Here is an 18,819-nt window from a genome sequence, read left to right as displayed (position 1 = left end):
CAACATCCACTGCTGCTTGTTTCTGGAAAATACACATGGAGTCAAAATCGTCACTACATCTGTAGATAAATTTCTAAAGGGGTATAATTTCCAAAATGGGGTCACTTGAGGGGGGATTCTGCTCTTCTAGCAGTTAGGAGCTCTGTATATGGAGTCCGCAAACTAGTCTAGGAAAATCTGCGCTCCAGGAGGCAAATAGCGCTCTATCCTTCCAGAGTCTCTCCGTATGGCTAAGCAGTACTGTACAACCGCATATCAGGTATTACCACATTCAGTAGAAATTGTGGGACAAATTCTGGCTCCATTTTTATTGTTTTCCCAGTATGAAAGTGTATTACACTTGGGCTGTCATAATTTTGATGGTAAAAAAATGTAGTTATTTTTTTCTTCATTGTGTAAAATTCTGTTACACACCTGTGGTGTCAATATAATCACTGCACCCCTAGATGATTTCATTGAGAGGTTTAGTTTGTAAATTGGGGTCACTTATGGGGGGGGGGGTTTGCTACCTCAGGGGCTCTGTTAATGGGACATGGTACAATCAAACAAGTGCAGCAAAATCTGCACGTTAATATGGCGTTTCTTCCCTTTTGAGCTTTGCACTGTGCTGCAAAATTCGTTTTTGACCACATATGGGGTATCTGTGAACTCAGGAGAAATTGCAAAACAATTGTTGGGGTCCATTTTCTCCTGTAAAGGTACCTTCACACTCAGCGACGCTGCAGCGATACCGACAACGATGTTAATCGCTGCAGCGTCGCTGTTTGGTCGCTGGAGAGCTGTCACACCGGCAGCTCTCCAGCGACCAACGATGCCGAGGTCCCCTGGTAACCAGGATAAACATCGGGTTACTAAGCGCAGGGCCGCGCTTAGTAACCTGATATTTACCCTACTTACCAACGTAAACGTAAAAAAAACAAACACTACATACTTACCTTCTGCTGTCTGTCCCCGGTGCTGTGCTTTCCTGCACTGACTATGAGCACAGCGGCCGGAAAGCAGAGCGGTGACATCACCGCTGTGCTTTCCGGCTGGCTGGCGCTCACAGCCAGTGCAGGAAAGCAGAGCGCCGGGGACAGTCAGCAGAATGTAAGTATGTAGTGTTTGTTTTTTTACGTTTACGCTGGTAACCAGGGTAAACATCGGGTTACTAAGCGCGGCCCTGCGCTTAGTAACCCGATGTTTACCCTGGTTACCAGTGAAGACATCGCTGAATCGGCATCACACACGCCGATTCAGCGATGTCTGCAGGAAGTCCAGCGACAAAATAAAGTTCTGGACTTTCTGCAACGACCAACGACATCACAGCAGGATCCTGATCGCTGCTGCGTGTCAAACTGAACGATATTGCTAGCCAGGACGCTGCAACGTCACGGATCGCTAGCGATATCGTTCAGTGTGAAGGTACCTTAAGGCTATGTGCACACGTCAGGATTTCTGGCAGAAATTTTCCTGACAAAAACCGGACATTTCTGCCAGAAATCCGCATGTGTTTTTTTTGCGTTTTTGATGCGTTTTTTCCAAATGCATAGAATAGCGGGAAAAACGCAAAAAAACTCGCAAAATTAATGAACATGCTGCTTTTTTTTTACCGCGATGCGTTTTTTTTCGCAGAAAAAACATCATGTGCACAAAAATTGCAGCATGCATTCTAAATAAGATGCATAATGTATGCGTTTTTAATGAGTTTTTATAGCGTTTTTATCACGAAAAAACCTGAACGTGTGCACATAGCCTTGCACTTTTGAAAATACAAAATTTAGAGCTAAAAAAAAAAAAAAAAAAGATTTTTGCGGGAAAAAATGATTTTTTTTTAATCACATCTCTACATTATAAACTTCTGTGAATCACCTGGGGGCTCAAGGTGCTCAATACACATCTAGATAAGTTCCCAAAGAGATCTAGGTTCCAAAAGAGGGATTTTTGTGTACTCACCGTAAAATCCTTTTCTCCGACCCAATCATTGGGGGACACAGAACCATGGGTGTTAGGCTGCTGCCACTAGGAGGACACTAAGTTAACACAGAAAGATTAACTCCTCCCCTTCAGTATACACTCCCCTGCAGTATACACCCTCTCACTGGGCAACATTCAACCAGTTCGGTAGAAAAGGAGTAGGAGTATTAAACGAACGACAATAAAACTATGTCAAAACCAAAGAAGTAACAACAAGCCAAAAGGCTAACAGGGTGGGTGCTGTGTCCCCCAATGATTGGCTCGGAGAAAATGATTTTACGGTGAGTACACAAAAATCCCTATTTCTCCTACGCCTCATTGGGGACACAGGACCATGGGATGTCCTAAAGCACTCCCTGGGTGGGGATCAACATAGCTGTAATTGCCCCATGTACCATAGACTTATAGCTAAGGTACTACTGCCGACTGCAGAATGCGCGTGCAAAGGGCAGCGTCTGCAGAGGAAAAAGAATGAATGTGGTAATGCTTTGTAAAAGTATGCAAGCTGGACCAAATCGCAGCTTTGCAGACCTGTTGTGCTGACACCTGGTGCCGAATGTCCCAAGAGGCGCCCACTGACAGTAGAATGTGCCTTAATCCCTGCTGGGACAGGAGCACCCTTGACATGATAGGATTCCTGAATAGCCGATCAAATCCACTTGGCTAGTGTGGCCTTGGAAGCAGGTAAGCCCTTCCGATGTCCCTCTGGAAGCACGAACAGGACATCTGACTTGAAGAAGGGGGCCGTCCGTGTGATGTACCTTCGAAGGGCCCTAACCACATCAAGAGTGTGCAGAGCTTTCTCAACGCGATGGACTGGTGCCGGACAGAATGAAGGCAGAATAATTTCTTCATTGAGGTGAAAGGAGGAAATGACCTTGGGCAGAAAGACTGGAGAAGTCCTCAAGACTGCCTTATCCAGGTGAAAAATCAGGAACGGGGATCGGCAGGAGAGAGCCGCCAATTCCGAGACACGCCTGATTGACGTAATAGCCACTAGAAAAACAACCTTCCAAGAAAGGAAGGTTAGAGAGACGTCCTGCAGTGGCTCGAAAGGGGCCTCCTGAAGAGCTCCAAGGAACAAATTAAGATCCCATGGATCCAAAGGCATTTTACAGGGAGGCGCCACACGAGAAACTCCCTGAATGAACGTCTTAACCGATAATCTGGTGGCAGTTTTTCGTTGAAGAAGGACTGACAATGCTGACACTTGTCCCTTGAGGGAGCTAAGTGCGAGACCCGATTATAGTCCTGATTGGAGAAATTCCAATATGGAAGGGATGGAAAATACCAGAGGGTATCGTCCACGGGCATTGCACCATGCAAAGAAGATTCGCCAGGTACGGTGATAAATACGCATAGACACGGGCTTTCTAGCACTAATCATGGTGGAGGACACCTCAGGGAAGAATCCAGCTTGGGCTACATCCAGGATTCAACGGCCACGCCGTTAAAGACAGGGCCCTGGAGTTCTGGTGGTTAACTGGGCCCTGTGAGAGGAGATTCATGCGATCTGGAAGCCACTAGGGACATCGGGGACCAGCTGAACTAGTTCCGCGTACCATGCCCGACACGGCCAGTCCGGTGCAATTAAGATTACTGGGTACCCCCTCTGCCCTGATCTTCTTGACCCTCGGTAGCAGGTTGAGAGGAGGAAAATTGTACGGAAGGCGGAATTGATGCCACGGTAGAACCAAGGCATCTGCTCTGATGGCACGTGGATCGAGTGACCGGGCAATGAACTGGGGGACCTTGTTGTTGAGCCTGGAGGCCATGAGGTCCACATCCGGGGTCCCCCAGCGATGGAAAATCTACTGGAAAACTTCCGGGTGAAGGGACCATTCGCCCGACGCAAGACCCTGGCGACTGAGGAAGTCCGCCACCCAATTCTCCACACCTGGTATGTGGATCGCCAAGATTGGCGAATGGTTGCACTCGGCCCAGCGGAGGATGTGGGTGACTTCGAGCATGGCCATCTTGCTGCGGGTTCCCCCTTGGCGGTTGATGTACGGCACCGCTGTGGCATTGTCGGATTGGATTCTGATGGAGTGACCTACAAGGAGATGGTGAAAACTGAGCAAAGCTAGTCTGATCGCTCGTATTTCCAGGATATTGATGGGGAGGCGCGACTCGAGTGGACCACCACCCTTGAGCTGTGTGGTGGCAGAAGACTGCACCCCAGCCCAAAAGGCTGGCATCGGTGGTCACCACCAGCCAGTGCACTGGGAGAAAGGACTTCCCCTGGTTCAGAGAGGATTTCAGCATTCACAACCTGAGTGCCTGCCTGACCTGCCAAGACAGACGGAAACGACGGTCGAGAGAAGATGGGTTCCCATTCCAAGCCGACAGCAGCGCATGTTGTAAGGGAGATGAAACTGCGCGAAAGGAACCGCTTCCATAGCAGCTACCATTTTGCCAAGAATGCGCATGCTGAAACGAATGGAGTGAGACTGGGCGGGAGACTCCGTGCTCCCTGCTGCATGGCCGAGGCCTTTCCTGGAGGGAGACTGGGCGGGAAGTGTCCAGGGTCATTCCCAAAAAGGAAATCCGCTCAGATGGAACCGGGGAAGATTTTTCGAAGTTTATCTTCCAACCCAGGCGACACAGAGTATCCACCGTGATGTCGACTGACTCCTCACAGGCTGGATATGACGGGCCTTGTATCAGCAGGTCATCCAGGTACGGAAGTACCACCACTCCCCGAGCATGAAGGATAGCCATGACAGCTGCCATGACTTTGGTGAAAACTCTGGGAGCGGTGGCGAGGCCAAAAGGTAAGGCCACAAACTGGCCATCGTGAAAGGCGAAGCGAAGGAACTGTTGCTGAGGGGGAAAAATTGGGATGTGGAGGTAAGCATCCTTGATGTCTATGGATGCTAGGAACTCTCCCTTTTCCATGGATGCGATGACAGAGCGGAGGGATTCCATTCTGAAGCGCCGAATTTTCACAAAGTGGTTCAGAAGCTTTAGGTCCAGTATCGGTTGTAGTGATCCGTCCTTCCTTGGGACCACAAATAGGTTCGAGTAAAACCCCTTGAACCTTTGGTCTAGGGGAACCGGAATGATGACTCCGTCCCCCTGTAGTGCTATTATGGCCTGGAGAAAAGCCATTGGCTTTGTTTCAGGAGGACATGACTGAAAGAACTGTGTCGGGGGAGGGCAGAAAACTATTTTGTATCCGGAGAACAGCAGTTCTCTGACCCACTCGTCGTGGACAACGGAGAGCCAGGCTTCATGGAACGAAAGTAAATGGCCGCCTACTTGGTCGATGTCCCCCGGATGTTGCAACAAGTCATTGAGTGGGAGGTCTAAGGGATCTGGATCCCATAGATCCACATGACCTCAGTCTGGGTTTCCAGCTACGGTTAGGTCTGTATAAGACCAGGGAGCCTCTGTCTCCGCGCGAAGCTCGTCCTGATCCGGAGGATGTGGAAAGCCAATGGGATTGTTGCGAAAGGGCCAGAATCGAGGTTGTTGTTGATACCGAAACGGCCAGGTAGGCTTTTGTTGGTGAAGAAATTTACTCTTTCCTCCGATGGCGTCAGAGAATTTGGTCTAGTTTTTCACCGAATAAGCGACCGGCTTGTATGGCAGAGATGTCAAAAGATTTTTTTGGAAGCAGAATCTGCTTGCCAATCTCTGAGCCACAGGGCTCTTCTGATAGAGACTGCATTTGCGGCTGCTTGTGCAGCACAATTAGCCACATCTATTGAGGCGTTGACTACAAAGTCCCCGGCTTGAGCGATCTGGTTGGTCAGGTTGATCGCCTCTGGGGGGAATTACTGTCGTGGAGGGTTGTGGTCAGAACCTCAGCACAAGCGACCATAGCCTTAGCCACCCAAGTAGCGATGGAAGGAGCGACGCCCCTGTCGCCTCAAAGACAGATCGAGCCAGGTAGTCAATTTGGTGGTCAGAGGGATTTTTGACTGAAGAACATAAAAGAAAGGAGCGTCTTGGAGGCGAGATGCGCTACTGCAGGGTCCACTGAAGGAGACTGCAGCCAGTCCTTCATTAGTTCCTGAGAGAAGGGGTATTTGGCCTCAATCAGCTTTTAACCCGAGAAGCGTTTATCGGGCTGGTCCCTGTGAACTTGCGGAGGCTGAAGCACAAGCGTGGCCGTGGGCAGGGGACGCAACATGAATCCGTTTTCTGGCACCGAGCCCTTAGTGACAGGGTGCGCCCCCTGCTGGTGAACAGATCCGTACCGTCGCCAGTCCTCTGCAGTAGACAACATGGCGTTCTGACTGAGAGAGGGACCCTGGAGGGAATCTATTGCCCTTCTTGAGCCTGCTGGCGGTACGCACCGGCAGTACGCAACGGAGCGCCAACTGACCTCCGCTGGAGTCCAGCCAGCGGCACCTCTCCCTGGGGACCAGAACCGCACCTTCCCACGCAGGAAGCATGAGGAAGGGGACTACTCACCGCCACCGAGTAGTATTCCATTGCGAGGGTTTGCGCTCAATCCTTCCTCCCTTTGCTGGGGGGTGGCGAGGACCCTCCGTTCATCTTCATCTGTGCCTGCCGCAGGGGACTTACGGCTGTCGTGGGGACTACGTAACACCATCAGTGAAGGCTTGGTATGTGGTGGACCCCAGGAGAGGCACATAAGAGCCAGAACTCTATGTGCTCGCCATCTTACAGGGGGGATATGGGAACTGTATAGGAACCGTCGCCCCAAGCGTAGATTAGGCGTGCTCCAGTCGTCACAGGAGAGGGTACGGGGAGGTATACTCACCATGCTTGCCTATTGATGGTTCGGGGGAGAGCGGACCCTTGAAAGGAATCCGTCTCCCCCTTCACTCCGTTAATTAAAAAATAAAAAAAAACTTACAGATAATCAAATAGGAAAATAATTAAAAAAATAGAATTATTCTTACCGTTAATTCGGTTTCTAGGAACCTTCCACGACGGCATATGGAGGTTGTCTCTTTACCCTAATGGGGAACAGGAAACACAGAGAGGTTTAAAAGGACCTCCCACCTGCCAGTGACTTACAACTGAAACCATAGCACCGGTTTACCTTCTGAATCCCAGAACTAGTCCAGGAATATGTATCGGGTGGGAAATTAGTGCCGTCGTGGAAGGTTCCTAGAAACCGAATTAACGGTAAGAATAATTCTATTTTCTCTAGTCACCTTCCACGACGGCATATGGAGGAATACCAACTAATTTGGCACTAGGGAGGGACAACGGCCTGCAGAACTTTACGGCCGAAGACTAAGTCCTTATTGGACAATACATCTAATCTGTAATGTTTAGAGAAAGTATGAAGTGAAGACCACGTTGCTGCCCTGCAGATCTGCTCTGGGGATGCACCTGCTCTTTCTGCCCAGGAGACTGACGTAGATCTTGTTGAATGGGCCTTGATCCCTACTGGAGGTATTTTGTTTTGAGCAAGGTAGGCTTCTGTTATAGCCTTTTTGATCCATGTAGCAATGGTACTTTTAGCTACTTTTTTACCCTTATTTTGCCCAGAGGGATGGACAAAAAGGTTATGATCGATTCTGAAAGCACGGGTCTGATCTAAGTATTGCAGCACAATACGTCGGACGTCCAGAGTGTTGAATCTTCTTTCTTCCGAATTTGCAGGATTATGGCAAAAGGTTGGTAGAACAATCTCTTGGGAACGATGAAAATCAGAGACTACCGTCGAAAGAAAAGAAGGATCTAGACGAAGTACTATTGAGTCATCTCTGACTAGAAGATACGGCTCTCTTATAGATAAGGCTTGTAGTTCACCCACTCTTCTAGCCGAAGTTATGGCTACCAAAAACACAGTTTTATAGGCAAGATTTTGAAGAGAGCAGGAGGACAAAGGTTCAAAAGGCGGGCCTGTAAGACCTTGAAGCACCACATTAAGATCCCATGGGGGAACTATTATCTGTTTTCTAGGATTCATCCTAGTTGCTGATGTTAAGAATCTTTTGATCCAGCGATGACCTGCTAGATCTTGATCAAAAAAGGAGCTAAGTGCCGAGACCTGGACTTTGAGAGTACTGGGCCTAAGACCCATTTCTAAGCCTTTTTGTAAAAAATCTAAGATGTTAGGTATATTAGGCTTGAGAGGGTCTGGAAGGTTAGGTAAACAAAAAGACGAAAACTTTTTCCATATTTTGTTGTATATGGCGTTGGTTACTGGCTTTCTCAACTTTTGGAGAGTAGCTATGACGGGGTCCGATAGACCTTTTGCTTTCAACACGTGGGCTTCAGTAACCACGCTGCTAAGTTCCATTTCTGAGGGTCTGGGTGGAGAATAGTAACATAGTAACATAGTTAGTAAGGCCGAAAAAAGACATTTGTCCATCCAGTTCAGCCTATATTCCATCATAATAAATACCCAGATCTACGTCCTTCTACAGAACCTAATAATTGTATGATACAATATTGTTCTGCTCCAGGAAGACATCAAGGACCCTGAGAGAGGAGATTGTTCTTTTGAGGTAATATTACCGGTCCATCCACTTGTAGTTGGATGACCAAGTTGAACCAACTTCTCTTGGGCCAAAAAGGAGCTATCAAGATAGTCGGAGTCCCTTCTGATCGTATCTTCCTTAGAACCTTTGCCAGGATTGGGATTGGCGGAAATGCGTAGGCAAGCTGGAAGTGCCAATCTTGGACTAGGGCATCCAGACCTCTGGGATTGCCTCTTGGGTTCAAGGAAAAGAAGGTTTTGACTTTTGCGTTCTGGTAAGAGGCAAAGAGGTCGACCTCTGGAAGACCCCACTTTTGAACTAGCATATTGAACGTCTGAAGATCCAGGCTCCATTCGCCAGGATGAATGTCCTGGCGACTCAGGTAATCTGCTTGAATATTTGCAGTCCCTTTTAGGTGAATTGCCGTCAGGGACAGCAAGTGTTTTTCGGCCCAATAAAAAATTCGAGCGGAGATCTTTTTCAGACTGAGGATTTTTGTACTGCCCTGGTGCTTGATATGAGCCACCGTGGTCATATTGTCTGAATAGATCTGGACATGTTGACCAGAAATCTGACAGCTTGCTGCCAACAGGGCCTCTTCCACAGCTTTGAGTTCTCTGAAATTTGACGATTTGTTGCTGATTGACTGGTTCCAAAGACCTTGGTAAGGAACATGATTTATTATGGCTCCCCAGCCCCTCCTGCTGGCATCTGTCTTGATTGTGACTAGCGGAAGCTGAATCCAACTTACACCTTTCAGGAGGTTTGTGGAATTCATCCACCATGTTAAGGATGCTTTCACTCGACCGGGTGTGTGAATCCTTTTTATTAGAGTGCCAGGACGACCATCCCATCTGTCCAGAATGTGGGTTTGAAGAATTCTCGAGTGAGCTTGAGCCCAAGCCACTGATTGTATGCAGGCTGTCATGGAGCCTAAGAGATATTCCCTCCCGAAGAGTAGGAAATCTCGTCTCCTTGAATCTTCTGACTTTTGCTACTAATGGTAGCCTGTGATCGTCTGGGAGAAAGGACATCTGTTTTGCTGAGTCCAGAACCACACCCAAGAACTTTCTGGTTTTTGAGGGTTGAAGCTGTGATTTCTTCATATTTGGAATCCAACCCAGAGACTTCAATATCTCCAAAGTGGTTGACACATGGGACATCAGGGTCATCTCGGTGGGGGCTACTATCAGGAGATCGTCCAGGTAGGGCACTATGCAGACACCTTGACTCCGGATAAATGACACTGCTTCTGCCATGATTTTGGAGAATACTCTTGGTGCTGAGGAAATGCCGAAGGGAAGGACTCCAAACTGATAGTGCTCCACACGATGACTCCCCTGTATCGCAAACCTGAGGTATTTTCTGTGTCTCGGGTGGATAGGGATGTGAAAATATGCATCCTTTAGGTCGATGGTTGCCATAAAGGAGTGATGTCCTATCAGAGGAATTGCAGATCTTACAGACTCCATCTTGAACTTGCGATATTTCACATGTTGGTTTAGACCCTTTAAGTTTATAATAATTCTTACATCCCCTGAGGGTTTGGGTACTAAGAACAGCCGGGAATAATGTCCTTTTCCCTGTTCCAAAAGTGGAACTGGGGAGATCACATTTGATTTCATAAGATCCCTGAGACCTAAAGTCAATAAACTGTGATCTCTTGAAGTCGGCAGGGTAGTAATTTTTAGACCCTGAGGGGGGGAAGAAATTAACTCTATTAATAGGCCCTCCTTGATGACATTGAGGACCCAGTGGGAACTGGTGATATTTTCCCACTGACCCACATATTTCGAGAGTCTCCCCCCTACCGGGTTGGAGTCATTGCTTGTCCTGTTGCTGCTGCTGCTGGGGGACAAAAATATTTTTCCCTCTACCTTTTGCGTAACTCCACCTGCCGGTTTTGCCTTTCCCTCTTTGAGGGGGCTGAGACTGTGGGGCACGAAAAAACCGTTTTCTCGGTTGTTTTTGCTCCGGGAGTGCCTTTTTCTTGTCAGTAGCCTTGTCAAGAATATCGTCTAAGGCCGGACCGAAAACATAATCTCCCTTAAAGGGTATAGCACACAACTTGGCCTTTGAGGTGATATCACCGCTCCATATTTTAAGCCAGAGGGCTCTTCTAGCAGAGTTGGAGAGTACGAGAGATCTGGCAGCCACTCTAACAGATTCTAGAGAAGCGTCAGCCAGAAACCCAGAGGCTCTATGCAGGATGGGAAGTGAATCTAATAACTCACCTCTCGGGGTACCCTGAGATATATGAGACTCTAATTTCTCCAACCAGCAGGAGAGGGCCCTGGCAACACAAGTGGAAGCGACATTGGCCTTAAGGATAGATGTAGAAGTTTCCCAAGATTTCTTTAGGAGACTTTCAATCTTTCTGTCCATAGGATCCTTTAATTGTGAAGAATCCTCAAAAGGGAGTGCTGTTCTTTTGGCGACTCTAGCCACCTGCACATCAACCTTTGGAATGTCCAATTTGATTACTTCACCCTCTAGAGGAAATCTATGCTTCATTTCTGCAGGGGTAGTGAGGCGTTTCTCAGGCTGTTCCCATTCCTGATTAATCATACTAACGATGTTAGCGTGCACCGGGAACCCCACTCTCTTCTCCGATCTGAGTCCACCAAACATCTGATCCTGTACGGACTGTGGTTCATATTCCTCTTCTAGGCCCATAGTATTACGGACAGCAGATACTAAATCCTCAATATAATCTGAGGAAAAGAGGTATTTCCTGACCTCAGCTTTAGGTGATACAGGATCTTCCCAGCCCACAGATGAAGTATGGGAGAGGTCTGAATCAGAGTCCGATTCGACCACCTGAATTTTTCTCTTTTTAGCTGGGGAATGTGGTGGCGGAGGTGGAGGAGTAGTAAAAGCTGCTAACGAAGATTGCACCTCCTGTTTTACTAAGGAGCGAATTTCATCCAGCAGAGATGGTTGCTCAGCTTCTACAATCTTGTCAGTACATGGCTGGCAGAGTCTTTTGTCCCAGTTAAGAGGGAATTTAGTAGAACAGACTGGGCACTTCTTTTTAATAGCAGCTTTAGGGGCAGACTTCTCTCCCTGAAATGACAAGGGAGAGGGGAGTGAGGACATTAAACCCCCTATAGGTACTACCTCCCGGATCCTATCCCTGCAAAACACTTACTGTAGCAGGGGTAGCGCTGGGCTCCGCAGATGCAGGGCACAAGGAACCATCCATACTGGGAAAAATAGTCTTACCTCAGTGGTGGTTCAGCAGGGTTTAAGAACGCTGTCCGCACCTGCCTCCAGCAATCAACAGTTCCCCCTCCCCCTCCGGGATCCATGTGAGGGGACACCATCAGTCCGACACGCCGGCCGGCGAACCCGGAAGAAGCGGCCTCCAGGAGAACGAAGGACCGGAAGTGACGCGCGAGACCGCCGACGTCACATCCGGAACGCCGAGCCGGCAATGGAGGGGGAGAACGCCGAGCAGCTCATGGAGGAGCCCGGCGAGGGATCCCAGGCCTGCTTTGCCCTCGTGGGGGCACGGGAAGGCCGGGAGGGGGTCCCTGAGGCACCTGCATAGCAGGACGACGGGAGCAGCAGGGGAGGAGGCGGAGCGCGACCATCAGCTGCCCGGCTATAACAGGCAGAGCCTGCACAAAGGTACCGCAGTCGCCGGCCACAACAGCACCTGGAGACCTCTCCCTGTCCCATGGGGAACAGGAAAGACACTGGCAGGTGGGAGGTCCTTTTAAACCTCTCTGTGTTTCCTGTTCCCCATTAGGGCAAAGAGACAACCTCCATATGCCGTCGTGGAAGGTGACTAGAGAAAAAAAATGTTGGGGGTCTGAAACAGACCCAAGTGCCTTCTACAGACACGAAGCAAGAACTGGTTGAATGTTGCCCAGTGAGGCGGGTTTCACATGTCAGTGGCTCCGGTACGTGAGGTGACAGTTTCCTTACGTACCGGAGCCACTGACACACTGAAATCAATGCATCTGTGCAGATGTCATTGATTTTTTGCAGACCATGTCTCCGTGTGCCAAACACGGAGACATGTCAGTGTTCATGGGAGCGCACGGATTACACGGACCCATTAAAGTCAATGGGTCCGTGTAAAACACGTACTGCACACGGATGTTGTCCGTGTGCCGTGCAGGAGACAGCGCTACAGTAAGCGCTGTCCCCCCCCACGGGTGCTGAAGCCGCCATTCATATCTTCTTTGCAGCAGCATTTGCTGTAGAGAAGATATGAATATTCTTTTTGTTTATCGTGTTTAAAATAAATATCCATGTGTCCACCCCCCTCCCACCCCCTGTGCGCCCGCCCGCTGTTCTTAAAATACTCACCCGGCTCCCTCGCTGGCGCTGCTTCCTGTCCTGGCCACACCTTCTACTGTATGAGCGGTCACGTGGGGCCACTCATTTACAGTGATATGCAGCTCCACCCCTATGGGAGGTGGAGCCGCATATTCATGACTATAATCGCCGGCCCCACGTGACCGCTCATACAGTAGAAGGTGCGGCCAGGACAGGAAGCAGCGCCAGCGAGGGAGCCGGGTGAGTATTTTAAGAACAGCGAGCGGGCGGGCGCACAGGGGGTGGACACATGGATATTTATTTTAAACACGAGAAACAAAAAAAAATAAAAATGGAATATTCATATCTTCTCTACAGCAAACGCTGCTGCAAAGAAGATATGAATGGCAGCTTCAGCACCAGATGCAGGGGACAGCGCTAAACTTTAGCGCTGTCTCCTGCACGGTGCGTGTGGTACCCAGTGGGCACACGTGTGCCACAAACGCACGGGCACGGATAATTTCGGTACCGATTTCTCCGGTACTGGAATTATCTGGACGTGTGGGACTGCCCTGAGAGTGTGTATACTGCAGGGGAGGAGTTAATCTTTCTGTGTTAACTTAGTGTCCTCCTAGTGGCAGCAGCATAACACACATGGTCGTGTGTCCCCCAATGAGGCGTAGGAAAAATGGGGTCACCTATTGGGGGTTTACACTGTTTAGGCACATCAGGAGCTCTCCAAACATGACATGACGTCCGCTAATTATTCCAGTAAATTTTACATTCAAAAAGTCAAACAGCGCTCCTTCCCTTCCGGGCCGTGCACCCAAGCAGTTGATTTCCCCCACCTATGGGGCACCGGCATACTCATGAGAAATTGAACAACAAATTATATGGTCCATTTTCTGCTGTTACCCTTGCAAAAGTAAAAAAATAAAAAAAATTAGGTCTAAAGGAAAAAACTTTTGTGAAAGAAAAGTAAATGTTTCTTTTCCTTCCACATTCCAAAAATTCCTGTGAAGCACCTGAAGGGTTAATAAACTTCTTTAAAGGGACACTGTCACCTGAATTTGGAGGGAACAATCTTCAGCCATGGAGGCGGGGTTTTTGATTCACCCTTTCCTTAAGGAAAGGGTGAATCAAACACCCCAAAACCCCGCTTCCATGGCTGAAGATTGTTCCCTCCAAATTCAGGTGACAGTGTCCCTTTAATGTTTTGAGTACCTTGAGGGGTGCAGCTTTTAGAATGACACAAAATACCCAAAAGTGACACAAAATACCCAAAAGTGACACCACTTTTGGGTATTTTCTGTCCCTCAAAGTGACTTCAAATGTGAGGTGGTCTCTAAAAAAAAATGGTTATGCAAATTTTGTTGTAAAATGAGAAATCTCTGGTCAACTTTTAACCCTTAACTTCCTAAAACAAAAAGTTTCAAAATTTGTGCTAATGTAAAGTAGACATGTGGGAAATGTTATTTATTAACCCCTTCATGACCCAGCCTATTTTGACCTTAAAGACCTTGCAGTTTTTTGCAAATCTGACCAGTGTCCCTTTATGAGGTAATAACTCAGGAACGGTTCAACGGATCCTAGCGGTTCTGAGATTGTTTTTTCGTGACATATTGGGCTTCATGTTAGTGGTAAATTTAGGTCAATAAATTATGCGTTTGTGATAAAAACGGAAATTTGGCGAAAATTTTGAAAATTTCGCAATTTTCACATTTTGAATTTTTATTCTGTTAAATCAGAGAGTTGTGTGACACAAAATAGTTAATAAATAACATTTCCCACATGTTTACTTTACATCAGCACAATTTTGGAAACAAAATTTTTTTTTGCTAGGAAGTTAAGGGTTAAAATTTGAGCAGCGATTTCTCATTTTTACAACGAAATTTACAAAACCATTTTTTTAGGGACCACCTCACATTTGAAGTCAGTTTGCGGGGTCTATATGGCTGAAAATACCCAAAAGTGACACCATTCTAAAAACTGCACCCCTCAAGGTACTCAAAACCACACATTCCAGAAGTTTATTAACCCTTCAGGTGCTTCACAGCAGCAGAAGCAACATGGAAGGAAAAAATGAACATTTAACTTTTTAGTCACAAAAATTATCTTTTAGCAACAATTTTTTTATTTTCCCAATGGTAAAAGGAGAAACTGAACCACGTAAGTTGTTGTCCAATTTGTCCTGAGTACGCTAATACCTCATATGTGGGGGTAAACCACTGTTTGGGCGCACGGCAGGGCTTGGAAGGGAAGGAGCGCCATTTGACTTTTTGAATCAAAAATTGGCTCCACTCTTTAGCGGACACCATGTCACGTTTGGAGAGCCCCCGTGTGCCTAAAAATTGGAGCTCCCCCACAAGTGACCCCATTTTGGAAACTAGACGCCCCAGGGAACTTATCTAGATGCATAATGAGCACTTTGAACCCCCAGGTGCTTCACAAATTGATCCGTAAAAATGAAAAAGTACTTTTTTTTCACAAAAAAATTATTTTCGCCTCAATTTTTTCATTATCACATGGGCAATAGGATAAAATGGATCATAAAATTTGTTGGGCAATTTCTCCCGAGTACGCCGATACCTCATATGTGAGGGTAAACCACTGTTTGGGCACTCGTCAGGGCTCGGAAGGGAAGGCGCGCCATTTGACTTTTTGAATGGAAAATTAGCTCCAATTGTTAGCGGACACCATGTCGCGTTTGGAGAGCCCCTGTGTGCCTAAACATTGGAGCTCCCCCACAAGTGACCCCATTTTGGAAACTAGACCCCCCAAGGAACTTCTCTAGATGCATATTGAGCACTTTAAACCCCCAGGTGCTTCAAAGAAGTTTATAACGCAGAGCCATGAAAACAAAAAATTATTTTTCTTTCCTCAAAAGTGATTTTTTTAGCCTGGAATTTCCTATTTTGCCAATGGTAATAGGAGAAATTGGACCCCAAATGTTGTTATCCAGTTTGTCCTGAGTACGCTGATACCCCATATGTGGGGGTAAACCACTGTTTGGGCGCACGGCAGGGCTCGGAAGGGAAGGCACGCCATGTGGCTTTTTAAATGGAAAATTAGCTCCAATCATTAGCGGACACCATGTCACGTTTGGAGAGCCCCTGTGTGCCTAAACATTGGAGATCCCCCAGAAATGACCCCATTTTGGAAACTAGTCCACCAAAGGAACTAATCTAGATGTGTGGTGAGGACTTTGAACCCCCAAGTGCTTCACAGAAGTTTATAACGCAGAGCCATGAAAATAAAAAATTATTTTCTCAAAAATGATCTTTTAGCCTGCAATTTTTTATTTTCCCAAGGGTATCAGGAGAAATTTGACCCCAAAAGGAACTTATCTAGATGTGTGGTGAGCACTTTGAACCCCCAAGTGCTTCACAGAAGTTTATAATGCAGAGCCGTGAAAATAATAAATACGTTTTCTTTCTAAATACGATTATTTAGCCCAGAATTTTTTATTTTCCCAAGGGTATCAGGAGAAATTTGACCCCAATATTTGTTGTCCAGTTTCTCCTGAGTACGGTGATACCCCATATGTGGGGGTAAACTACTGTTTGGGCACATGCCGGGGCTCGGAATTGAAGTAGTGACGTTTTGAAATGCAGACTTTGATGGAATGCTCTGCGGGCGTCACGTTGCGTTTGCAGAGCCCCTGATGTGGCTAAACAGTAGAAACCCCCCACAAGTGACCCCATTTTGGAAACTAGACCCCGAAAGGAACTTATTTAGATGTGTGGTGAGCACTTTGAACCCCCAAGTGCTTCATAGAAGTATATAATGCAGAGCCGTGAAAATAATAAATACGTTTTCTTTCCTCAAAAATAATTATTTAGCCCAGAATTTTTTATTTTCCCAAGGGTTACAGGAGAAATTGGACCCCAAAAGTTGTTGTTCAGTTTCTCCTGAGTACGCTGATACCCCATGTGTGGAGGTAAACCACTGTTTGGGCACACGTCGGGGCTCAGAAGGGAAGTAGTGACGTTTTGAAATGCAGACTTTGATGGAATGGTCTGCGGGCGTCACGTTGCGTTTACAGAGCCCCTGGGGTGCCTAAACAGTAGAAACCCCCCACAAGTGACCCCATTTTAGAAACTAGACCCCCCAAGGAACTTATCTAGATATGTGGTGAGCACTTTGAACCCCCAAGTGCTTCACAGACGTTTACAACGTAGAGCCGTGAAAATAATAAATCATTTTTCTTTCCTCAAAAATGATGTTTTAGCAAGCATTTTTTTCTTTTCACAAGGGTAACAGGAGAAATTGGACTCCAGTAATTGTTGCGCAGTTTATCCTGAGTATGCTGGTACCCCATATGTGGGGGTAAACCACTGTTTGGGCACACGTCAGGGCTCGGAATTGAGGGAGCACCATTTGACTTTTTGAATACGAGATTGGCTGGAATCAATGGTGGCGCCATGTTGCGTTTGGAGACCCCTGATGTGCCTAAACAGTGGAAACCCCTCAATTCTACCTCCAACACTAACCCCCCCACACCCCTAACCCTAATCCCAACTGTAGCCATAACCCTAATCACAACCCTAACCACAACCCTAATTCCAACCCTAACCCTAAGGCTATGTGCCCACGTTGCGGATTCGTGTGAGATTTTTCAGCATCATTTTTGAAAAATCCGTGGGTAAAAGGCACTGCGTTTTACCTGCGGATTTTCCGTGGATTTCACCTGCGGATTCCTATTGAGGAACAGGTGTAAAACGCTGCGGAATCCGCACAAAGAATTGACATGCTGCGGAAAATACAACGCAGCGTTCCCGCGCGGTATTTTCCGCACCATGGGCACAGCGGATTTGGTTTCCATATGTTTACATGGTACTGTACACCTGATGGAACACTGCTGCGAATCCGCAGAGGCCAATCCACTGTGGATCCGCAGCCAAATCCGCACCGTGTGCACATGGCCTAATTCTAAAGGTATGTGCACACGCTGCGGAAAACGCTGCGGATCCGCAGCAGTTTCCCATGAGTTTACATTTCAATGTAAACATATGGGAAACAAAAATCGCTGTACACATGCTGCGGAATAACTGCACGGAAACGCAGCGGTTTACATTCCGCAGCATGTCACTTCTTTGTGCGGATTCCGCAGCGGTTTTACAACTGCTCAAATAGAAAATCGCAGTTGTAAAACCGCAGTGAAATGCGCAGAAAAAACGCGGTAAATCCGCCATAAATCCGCAGCGGTTTAGCACTGCGGATTTATCAAATCCGCAGCGGAAAAATCCGCAGAGGACCAGAATAAGTGTGCACATACCGAAACCCTACCCCTATTCTAACATTAGTGGAAAAAAAAAATTCTTTATTTTTTTATTGTCCCTACCTGTGGGGGTGACAAAGGGGAGGGGGGGTCATTTATTATTTTTTTTATTTTGATCACTGAGATATAATCTCTCTCAGTGATCAAAATGCACTTTGGAACGAATCTGCCTGCCGGCAGATTCGGCGGGCGCACTGCGCATGCGCCCACCATTTTGGAAGATGGCGGCGCCCGGGGAGAAGACGGACGAACCCCGGCAGGATCGGTAAGTATGATGGGGTGGGGGGTAGCACGGGGGGGGGGGGGGGAAATCGGAGCATGGGGGGGGTGAATCGGAGCGCGGGAGGGGTGGAACGGAGCACGGGGTGGCTGGAACGGAGCACGGGGGGGGCTGGAACGGAGCACGGGGGGGCTGGAACGGAGCACGGAGGGGGGTGGATCGGAGTGCAGGGGGGGTGATTGGAGCACGGGGGGGGGGTGATTGAAGCACGGGGGGAGCGGAGCACAGGACAGAGGGGAGCCGGAGCAGTGTACCGGACAGATCGGGGGGCTGGAGGGGCGATCGGTGGGGTGGGGGCACATTAGTGTTTCCAGCCATGGCCGATGATATTGCAGCATCGGCCATGGCTGGATTGTAATATTTCACCAGTTATAATAGGTGAAATATTACAAATCGCTCTGATTGGCAGTTTCACTTTCAACAGCCAATCAGAGCGATCGTAGCCACGGGGGGGGGGGTGAAGCCACCCCCCCTGGGCTAAACTACCACTCCCCCTGTCCCTGCAGATCGGGTGAAATGGGAGTTAACCCTTTCACCCGATCTGCAGGGACGCGATCTTTCCATGACGCCACATAGGCGTCATGGGTCGGATTGGCACCGACTTTCATGACGCCTACGTG

Source organism: Ranitomeya imitator, chromosome 1, assembly GCF_032444005.1.
Source record: "Ranitomeya imitator isolate aRanImi1 chromosome 1, aRanImi1.pri, whole genome shotgun sequence".
In the NCBI taxonomy this organism is placed as follows: domain Eukaryota; kingdom Metazoa; phylum Chordata; class Amphibia; order Anura; family Dendrobatidae; genus Ranitomeya; species Ranitomeya imitator.
This window is presented reverse-complemented; position numbering follows the sequence as displayed.